Here is an 8,899-nt window from a genome sequence, read left to right on the forward strand (position 1 = left end):
TATATTTTTTGACAAGCCTATCCCTTGGGTACCGTCAATTTTGACACTTTGACCTTGGAGTTTGGCATACTTGAGAAAAACTTAAACCTTGGCCATAAATTTTGAATGGCTTATATAACATGCGTATTTCTTGTGACAATTCCTTCCTTACAATTTTGACCCTTAAAGTTTGGAATACTTTTTGAAAAAAAACCTAATTTTGACCAAGTCTTCCGAACACTTGATTTTAGGGCTCTCAAATCAAATGTGTATTCTTTGCAATTTTGACAAGACCTCCTCTTGGGCAATATTAGTTTTGACCTTTGACATTGCATTTAGTGGTTGACCTACTTTTGAAAAAAATAAACATCGGTCATACTTATTGAAAGGTTTTTGCTACAACTTTCTTATCTCACGCACGGATGTTTTTCTAGTGAAAAGACCTTTCTTAGCTTTTCTTTGCAATTTGGTGTGGTTATTTTTTATGTTTTTACCTTTGCCTTAGATTTTGACCACAGGCACATTACAAATGGATGGTGCCCCCCTTTAAAGTATTTTTATTAGGCATGATAATTTATCCAAAATCCTGTCTATTATAAGGGGGGGGAGGGGAGGTAGCACCATTCATTCCCCAGGTGCCTGTTGTTTGACTTGCATTTGAGAAACAATGAGCTGCCATACTCGAGAATCAGTGTTGCACAATCACATCTTGTTTTGTTTATTTATTTCAACTTGTCACAATTAACGTCCAAACATTGTTCCATGTATTTTAACATACATTTCTCGCTATGTAAATAACCTACTTAATTGCCATAACTGTGTTCCGTAATATTTTATCTGTTCAGTAGAATTTACTTGGCGGGTTTTAAATCCCGTGCTGTTATGTGGTCAGTTTGGGTGTAGCAATTGAGTAGAGCAGACGTACTTCACTTTCTCGAGTATTTCAGTGTATTCTTTATAAAGATATAGTATATTTGACTAGACTTGACAAATCTCTTCTGATATCGCAAATTGGTCCAGGAAGCCATTCCATCCAAACAGCATACCAGTCCAGAACTTTTTATTATGTATTAAACCAAATAAATGTGATGAATTTAAAGAACTTAGTCCTTGTCAGCTTGTATTCCTTTTGTGTGGCGACCAATCGGCCCGCCTGCGACACAACTCAAGGTTTTAAATTTTTTTTAAAGTAGTCTCTTAAATTTTGAAATAATTTTTAAATTAATTAAAATTGTTAAAAGATACAGACACCATGTAGCCATAGTTAAAGTACATGTATGTACACTGTACTAGCTTACGACAAGTACTTACTGCACCAGTTAAGTTCATTTAGGTCAAATTCAAATCAAAATCTATCAATGATGTAATAGTTCTGTCTCCCCCGCACTCCCACACACGGAAGAAGAGGTTGATATATAGTTATAAGAATCCATATGCAAAGAAATAGTCGACTTTCTTTACGAAACGCACCCTTACAAAAATCACAGATTCAAAGGAAAAGTCTGCAATATTCATTCCCATAAATTTAAAATAAAAGACGGTCTTTTTCATCCAGTGTTTAGAGATTTTGTCAGCTGATATCGAAGTGCCTGATAATGAAAAAAATTCATGGACAATTTCATTCAATTAAAAAAAAAAAATCTGTAAGAAAGGCCGCGCTACATCACATTGCGTGGTAAATAGATTTTGAATCAATGTTTATGAAATAGTGCGATGAGAAATATGATAAGAGAGAAAATGCTTACGATGTGCAAAATAATTGTGAACATCTTGAACACAATATTAAAGCTGGAGGAATTAAGTCATGAAAAATGGTTTTGTCGATACCATCTTTGTTTCTTTGACTATCAACACTGTCTAAAATTGAAAAGTCGAATAAAGATTAACAAAAAATATTACATGACCTATAGGACAGAACATTTTTTTTTCGGAAAATGTCACATTTAAATATCTGTGTTATTTTTATGATAAATATGCCTGAAATTTGGTGATTGAGTTATTAAATCAAAGTTCTAAAAAAAAAAATCTAAAACGTTTTGAAAGTTGAAATTTAGAAGTATGAATTAAGCTAATTTCAAAATATCAAAATGCGGAAAATTGCTTTGAATTTAAGACTCAACATTAACCAAAACCGTTTCAGGAAATTTGAATTTTGAATATTTTAAAAATCAAAATTTCAAAACCTGTTTGGAAATTTGAAAATTTAGGGCTTTGAACTAAATATCCGAAATCAATTTGGGTTTTTGAAATTTGATCTGATATAAAACTCAAAATTATTATAGACATTTGAAGGATTGTTAAGTGTTACACATTGTACATGTATATTCAATATTAAATCAAGATAGACGCATGATGTAGGTCTTAGGATTATAAACTCTCTGCAGCAGAACTTGAAATTTATTTTTCTCGATGATAAATATGCAGGATTTTTTGCACAACGTCATGGAAACATATGTTCATCCGTAGGAGTTCATGAATTTATCCATATACGTTTCAAGGGATCGAGTACAACTTCAAATTCAAAGACATTTTTATGCCATTATTTCGAATTATTTTGTGATTTCTTCGTAATCCTGTAGTTTGGATTATATAAAATGTTACGATGCTGCTGCACTTCGATAGAAAATCCCAGGGACACCATTTTCTCGGGTCTTGTGACGTCTTTGACGGCTGAAGATGAAGTCAGTGAACACTCTTCTAATCGTACTTACTTTGGTAAGTTGACAGATTTTCGCAATTGATTTTCGTTCTGTCTTATAAATGTTTGTTCAATATGAAATGATTTCAAACTTTGCTTCAAGCTGAAAGTAGAAAATTGCTCACTGCATGCATAAAATAATAAGCTTCTAAATTGTGCATCGTTTACCATTAAGAATCTTTCATGTACAGTGATTTCATGACGATTTTTATTCATATTGTTTATTTTTAACAAGAGGCCCATGGGCCACATCGCTCATCTGAGTAACTTAATTGGTAATGCCGTTCTTTACCAGATTTCTTCCTTGTAATACCTATTGTGGCCTCGCCGTACCCCCCCCCCCCCCCCCCCCGCATGTCACAATTTTTACAATTTAGAATCTACAGGAAGCTTGCAATTAAGTTTCAGCTTTTCTGGCCCAGTGGTTATGGACGAGAAGAATTTAAAAGTTTTTTCCTGTATATTTCTAAGTTAAAAAATTGGATTACCTATTGTGGCCCCGCCCATCCCCCGGGGGTCATGATTTAAACAGTTTAGTATTTACATGTACACTACCCAAGGATGCTTCCACATAAGTTTAAGATTTTCTTGCTCAGTGGTTCTTGAGAAGAAGATTTTAAAAGCTTTTCCTATATATTTCTAAGTAAAAATTCGATTCCCTATTGTGGCCCCGCCCATCTCCCGGGGGTCATGATTTTAACAATTTAGTATTTACACTACCCAAGGATGCTTCCACATAAGTTTCAGATTTTTTTGCTCAGTGGTTCTTGACAAGAAGTTTCTTTGGGTGCCCCCTTTCAAAAACGATGTTACGTGGCTGACACCAACATGTTTTCCTCAAACTTTGAAAATTTGTTCCCTCTAAAATAAGTGGTTTTACAGCAAGCATCAAAAGCAAAGTTATCAGACGGGGAAACGTTGGTGGGGGTCAGGGATTAGTGGGGGGTTTGAGTTCTTCGAAATTTTTTGAAGTGGAGGAAATATTACTTCGGTTTTCTCCGTGTTCGTCACTTTCTTTTATATATAGTTGGCATAGTTGATGTCATATGGATTCTACAGTATGTCGAACGCTTTTGTCCTTTGCCCTTCAGAGGTCTTCGAAAAGACAGTCACTATATGAATCGGTCTTTTCCTTGCTTGTAACTCTGCCATCAGCAGTCACGTGACATATGAAATTTCTACGACTATAGAAATTATCCCAACTATTTCTGCAGATCTTTACATTTCGAAGCTTGTATATTGTAGTCCTAGTTAAGATTCTCTTTTATAAGTAAAAATTGTTATAAATCTATTGACATATTTCTTTATTTCAGTTCATCGTTAAAAGTGCTATGCTAAAATCTTGTTTGGAAGAAAAGGAATTGGAAAAGTCTTTTAAGGAAATGAACGCTATTACATTACAAGAGACGATGGAGAACATTCCTATTTTCCACCACTCCTCAAGTACCAAACCCTTGAATCCGCCCGGATCTAGGTGTAGCCTTAGTGTGAATTCTTTGAAATACTTAAGAGACCTTTCCAGTTGCCCATGGAATTACCATTATTCATATGAACCTGATCGGTATCCCAGATATGTTTTAACTGCCACCTTAAAACAGTGCTGTCGAAGAAAAAGTACTTGCAGTAGAAAAGTCAAAAAACAAAAAAGCACCAAGAGGGACTACAAGAAACCGAAGCAGTGTAACTATTGTTACAATCCATTGGTAGAGAATCAATCAAGGGCCTATTGTCTGTCCCTTCGAAACAAGGGAAGGGGTAAAATAAGATTTGACAAGTTTGGAGAGTGCCAGTCTTTCAGTGTCAAGTTTACTGCCTTCTATCGGAATGCTACCAATGGATGCTTCTATCACCAACCAGAAACAACGGTCCTAGGATTTGGTTGTGTTTTACGGCAAACAAAGCAGACTAAATATTGCTGTTCTTAATAATAATTTTATATATAGAAATTTTTAATTAATACACACTGTATTTTCGTTTGTTTGTTATATTATTATCCCCTCGCTTCGGATTTAGAAAGGGCATATAGTAACGCGCTTTTGCATGTGGATGGGTTAGTTTCTCCCTGTGTACGTAACGGATGTGACGTATTTGATGTCGATTGCCATTTTTAGTGACCTATTTTTAGCTCTACTGGTCAGAGACCAAAAGAGCTTATGCAACAGTAATGCGTCCGTCTAGCTGTCTAGCTGTCCTTCTGTCTGTGAACAATTTTTCAAAATGCTACTCCTCCTACAGTTTTAGTCTGATTTCAGTATATCTTGGCACACAAGTAGACTGAACTAAGATACATAATTTAGCGCATTGGTTTTTGATATCGATGAATGGTGTTGTCATGGTTACTAAAAATAGAAATTTCTGTTAAATTTCTTTAAATCGCTACTTCTCCTACAGATTTAGTTTGATTTCAATATAACTTGGCACATAAATGGACTACACTAAGATACATAATTTGTTTCATCAGTTTTTGATTTCAATTAACAGCGTTGCCTTGGTTACATGTACTAAAAATAGACGTTTCTGATAAATACTTTAGACATGCTACTTCTACCACAGTTTAGGTTTGATTTCAATTTTATTTGGCGCACAAGTTGTCCCAAAAAGAGACTTAATCAAGGATCATTATTAAATTTATTGCTGTTGTGAAGTTTTAAGTCCCAAGTGCTACTTTTCTCTTCCTTTGTTATAAGTACAAACCAGTAGAGCTACAGTCTCGACAGAGACTTCTGGTTTGTAGATATACCCTTTTGCGAGAGGATGCTTCGCTTTGGCTAAAAGAAATATTCGCTCTTGTTGGGAAGCCACAAGCTGCCGATGGAATCTGTCATAAGTTTAGGCCTGTACTCGGCGCTTATAGGAGTTGTACTAGGGTTCTTTATCGTGCAACCATCTACGGCGATACGGACTTTTCAAACCTCGGTTTAAACAAAGTCTCATCCGAAGAACTATTAAGTTTCCTAAGTCGATCCAGCTGAAATTATTTACTGAATGCTAAATTTTTAAGCAGTGGCTTCCAGATTTTTTGCGATGAAAATGAATATTTGTTACAGTAGCACATCATTATTTCAAATGAATTTTTTCGTAAGTATATATATATATATATATATATATATATATATATATATATATATATATATATATATATATATATATATATATATATATATATATATATATATATATAATCCAAAAGTTTGATAAAAAAGCTTTCACACAAGTTTGTAAATAGTAATAAAAGTATAATTAAGTATTATCCACACAAGATTTAAATAGTTTACACGTTTGTCATCCTTTATTAATGCAAATGTACTTACATGATACAATTGTAAATTGGTTAGTATTTGTTCATTTATTCTTTTACCGTTTGTCATCCTTTATTAATGGAAATGTTACTTATTGATATTGTATTGGTTGTTGCCTATGATAATTATAAATTAGGATTAAAGTACTTTTATAACTTTCTTTTGCATTTATCTTTATTTGAATAATTATGTGAATCACAGGGCAATGATGTATACATTCAATAAAATGTTACAGGTAAAAGCTTTCCACTTTGAAACTGAAGAATATGTGTACTTAATTAAGGCATTTTTGAAATGCATATGCTCTAAAGCAAGCATATTTTGTATTACAAAACGGACTGAAAAACTGTTAAAATATTTCGCATCCTGGGTCGTTTATCAAATTAAAAAAAACAGCAGATACAAGGTTTGTAAACTCGCCTTATGATACAGATGTAAGTATTAAGCTGTTCATTAACCATAACATTCTTTTAAAACAAATATAAAGTTACATCAGGGAGTTCAAAGAACTTACAATGTAAACTTCAGGACAGCGTATACGTTAGCTTTTTGAAATTTTTAAACAAATTACACTTTTTGAACATTACAATACGTATAGTGCCAGAGAGAGAGAGAGAGAGAGAGAGAGAGAGAGAGAGAGAGAGAGAGAGAGAGAGAGAGAGAGAGCTTTTACAGACGCAAAGGTATATCATATCACTGTAAATCATGTCCTATATGAAAAACGTCAGTCAGCATTTTACTTTGAAACTGTATTTGCTGACAAAGTCATTGTATCGACCATAGAACGAACGAAATGATGAATATAAATCAGACTGTTGATATGTAGAAATTGTACCTGCAATCATAGATTGATTGATTGTATATTGTTTAACGTCCCTCTTGAGAATTTTTAACTCACTTGCCAGTGGAGAGCTGCAAATAGCTAATACTAGACACTCGCTGAAGGCCATTGAGCAGGGAGGGGTCTTTTTCATGCCAGCACCTACTGCGACATGGGACCTCGGTATATACGATCTCATCCGAATGACCCGTCATCACGTCCCACAGTGGTGTACATACATAGAGCATATGCTCTTGCTTGCGTAGAGATATAAACCCCATATTAAGGTGATGAAGGTATATTGCTACATTAAAGTAAGGGAAGTTGACATCGAAAAGTTGAAGTTATCACATTAAAAGTCCGCACGTTTATCATAAAACTTGGTAGTTAGATTACCATTAACGTCTTTCTCAAGTATAAAATATCCAAATATGAAACAGATGTGACAGACTCTGTGATTTCTCATTGGAATATAAATATATAAAAATGGACATAACCATGCAATGGAGTGGAAAATTTAAGTGAGACCCAAATTTAACGATTTGTCCTTAAAAATTAAATTGGATGTTAATTTAAGCGAGGTGTAATTTAAGCGATTTTAAAATGCTCAGTAAAGAAGCTATTACAAATTAAACGCAATTAATTTTTAGCGATATTCAATTTTAGCGATCTCAACTAATGCCAAATTTAAATTCTCGCTAAAAAAATCGACGTATACGGTACGTCGTCGATTTATCTAAATGTCGAGTTGGGAGCCACAGAAGCTTTTTCTTCTTTTCGCATATAAGATTCTGGACAAATTCTGCTTCATATGAATACAAAAATAGGTCTGCTAATAACGGGCGCCATTGATACCCATGGGGATTCCACTACTTGAGATTGTTGGAAGACTTGGTCTCCAAAAACTATATAGATATTGTCAATCAGAAACTCAAGCATCTTTTTTTTATATCAACTTCAGAGTACTTCGGTCTTGTAAGTAAACAATTAGAATGTTTTCAAAAATAATTTTGCAAGGGACCAGTGACGAGGTATGTAAACTGACGAGTTCCATTTTTATTGAAAAAAGCAGTTGTCAATGATATAAAAAAGCATGGACTTTACTTTAATATCGTGCGTAATGGTTTTATATAAAGATGATAAACTAAGTCAAAAAGTCGTTATTAAGTTTTAATGCTGAACATTGATTTTGGTAAATTTTTGTGTTTTCATATTTTCCAAAACTTCCTTAGAATCTTAAAGTATCCACCTCCGATTTACACCACTTTTAGATCTCGATTATATATTGTTGCACAGTAATTTAGTTCCTTCACCATACATGCGTATACTGTTAATCTTTTAGAGAGGAGTAAAGAAAGAGACTTTGTAGAAAATTAACTGGAACCCGCAATGTATGTTTTATATTGTTTTTATGGATTTCTATGAAGTCTTGGAATCCAGTATAGATATGGTAATTCCAATATTGGATGTTGGGAATGTTAAATTTGACAATGATTTTGAAGAATTCAGTGTCCTTAGAAAAGGAGCCATGGGTATAAGTTTCAACTGAGAAAATACTATAAACAGGATTTTTTAATAAGAGGATTAAAAAAAGAAACAAAAGAAACAAATAAACAAATTCTGAACAATCTCTGGATCCGGTTTAGTTTTAGGCCTCGTTTTATCCCAATCCCAGTGGGATTAATTTTTAGCGATATTCAATTTTAGCGATCTCAAATAATGCCAAAATTAAATCCTCGCTAAAAAATTCGGCGTATACGGTACGTCGTCGATTTATCAAAATGTCGAGTCGGGAGCCACAGAAAGCTTTTCTTTTTTTTCGCGTATAAGATTCTGGACAAATTCTGCTTCATATGAATACAAAAATAGGTCTGCTAATAACGGGGCACAATTAGTACCCATGGGGATTCCACTACTTGAGATTGTTGGAAGACTTGGTCTCCAAAAATCTATATAGATATTGTCAATCAGAAACTCAAGCATCTTTTTATATCAACTTCAGAGTGCTTCAGTCTTGTAATTAAACAATCAGAATGTTTTCAAAAAATAATTTTGCAAGTGATCAATTAAAAGATATGTAAGTTGACGAGTTCCATTTTTATT

Source organism: Saccostrea cucullata, unplaced genomic scaffold (assembly GCF_032062105.1).
Source record: "Saccostrea cucullata isolate Sc308-1 unplaced genomic scaffold, CSIRO_AGI_Scuc_v1 ctg280, whole genome shotgun sequence".
Classification (NCBI taxonomy): domain Eukaryota; kingdom Metazoa; phylum Mollusca; class Bivalvia; order Ostreida; family Ostreidae; genus Saccostrea; species Saccostrea cuccullata.